The following is a 2269-nucleotide window of genomic DNA, read 5'->3' on the forward strand; positions in this document are numbered from 1 at the left end:
GGTGGATTCAGAAGTTTAGTTGGCATAGTAGGTTTTGTGCAGTTAACTTGTTTATTGCTTCCATGTTTGGATCTCTTTGCATTAGAACTATTAGGTCTCCCTAGAAGCAACTGTGGATAGAAAGACTTTTAAGATGAAACGATGGGTCCTGCCCCGGGCTGGAGGGCCTTGGGAGCCGGCTTGGCTCCTGCGCCCGCTGAGGACCCAGAGCTTGGGCGACGGCTGCAGCCGCATGGGCCCCTTGGCCCTGTCCCCTCAGTGGCATGGCGTGCGGCGCGACGCTGAAGCGGCCCACGGAGTGCCAGGAGGCACTGCTGAGCCCCGGTTCCCCAAAGCGGAGGCTCTGCGCCCCTCTGCCCGGCCACACTCCCGCCTCAGGCCCGGGGACGCGGAGCCACGGCCACCGCTTCAGGAGCAGCCGCCGACTTTCCAGCAGCCCTCCCCGCCTGGCACCAAGCAGCTCCTTCTCACTCCGGAGCAATGTTTTCAGAACATAAAGCAATATGATTGTTACCGAGGTGGAAACATTTAGAATTTGAATTTGTTCTCAATTTAGAATTTGTTCTCAATCAGAAATCAGAAAGACAGCCTCATTCCTCAGCACTCACAGCACCTAATTCTCCAGGTTCCCCCTGGATGAAGAAGGACCAGCTCACCTTTATCTTTGGACAAATTGGAATAATATGTGAGACGCTCTTAAAAGACTTTGAAGATAAAATTCGGGAGAAGAATGAGCAAATCCTCAATACCAAACTAGCAGAACAGTATGAATCTTTTGTGAAATTCACATATGATCAGGTTATGCATCAATATGGGACAAGACCAACAAGCTATGTATCCTGAAGGTTTCTTGCTTTATCTGGGTACCAGGTTTGATCTCAAGAGATGGCTGCTGTACACTTTTTGCAACTGGTTTGATATCATATTTCAGCTCCAGACTATGCATACTGAGAACAAGTAAACATTTCTGCAGGTCCATTTTATAAACTTCAAAGACCTTAAAACTTTCTGGTTGCCACAAGCATATCTTTTTTTTCTGCTCACCCCATGAACAACTGTGCCCTACTGTGATGGATTTTCCAAACAAAAATACCTGGAGCAGCAGTTTAGCAAAATAGAACTTCAGTGGCACTAAACAAATGGAGTTTCCCCAAACATGGCTCTACAAGAAGTATGTGTGACAGTGTGTATATGCGTGAATGTATATTTTAAGTTATTATTTCTATTGTGCAATATTTTTTTGATTTGGGGGATTTTGGCTCTGAATTAGATGCATGACAATTATCCTTAAAAACATTTGATTGTTCTACAGAAGATCATTAATGTTTTGTGACCATAAAAGTTGTAACAGTTGATTGTTTTATGTATAGGTATTATTATTAAATACAGGGACTGTTTCCAGGGACAGAATATGAATCATGCATTAGAATTGACATTAGATGTGATTATGATGATACAGCAAAGGTCTCTGGTCCTGGATCTATAAATGTGGGTGAGAAATTAGAACAAACTGGAGACAGGACATTGACCTGTGGACTCCACCTAGTCGTGTTAGGGAAAAAAAAAAAAATCTGTGATTCCAAGCCTTAAAATACACCATGGAGTTGGTGCTCACCTCATTTATACAAAGAGCTCCCTGGACACTGAAAGGGAAACAGTCCCTCCTGGAACAGAAGCATTAGGGTTTGCTCAGGAGCATAGAATAGTCGAGCAAGGAACTATGCCAGGCCCCAGCAGCACTACTATTTGGGAGGGATGACGTCACCTTTGTATCAGTTATTAAAAATATAAATCAGATTCTTTGGACATATTCTTCTGAGCTATCCATGTTCAACTGCTTGAGCTTTGTTTTGGCAACCCCCTACCCTAAGTTGCTTATAGGCTGTTCTTCACTTTGTTTCCAAGGCTGCAGAGCAGAAGGTAGTCTCTCTTTTGAGGAGGAGGAGTTAAGTATACATGTATTTTTTACTCTGACTTATTCAGAACCACATTTTACAAAATGCCTTGTTTCCTTTATTATTGTTTTTGGAAAGGAAAGTTTTATTAAAATTGTTTAATTTGGATATAAAGTCATTTTTAAATTATGACCTATTTTGAAAATGTTTGAGTTTAATTCAAATGTATGCTAAAACATTCCAAAGTAAGGTAATATTCATATAGATTCAGTATATTTGTTCTTATCAGATGGCTTAGAGAAATTTCTGGAATATTCTCACTAGAAGATTCCTTATTAATGAATGTCTTTGACTCAAATATAACCAAAAACTGC

At 41.6% G+C, this 2269-nt stretch overlaps 1 pseudogene; it reads left to right on the plus strand.

The window, feature by feature from the left end:
- Positions 1-263: 263 nt before the first annotated feature.
- LOC124100665 (akirin-1-like) lies at positions 264-930 on the plus strand (annotated as a pseudogene).
- The last annotated feature ends 1339 nt before the right edge of the window (positions 931-2269 follow it).

The sequence above is a fragment of the Marmota monax genome, unplaced genomic scaffold (assembly GCF_021218885.2).
Source record: "Marmota monax isolate L192 unplaced genomic scaffold, Marmota_monax_Labrador192_F-V1.1 WCK01_AAM20220418_F8-fsc00037, whole genome shotgun sequence".
NCBI classification, from domain to species: Eukaryota; Metazoa; Chordata; class Mammalia; order Rodentia; family Sciuridae; genus Marmota; species Marmota monax.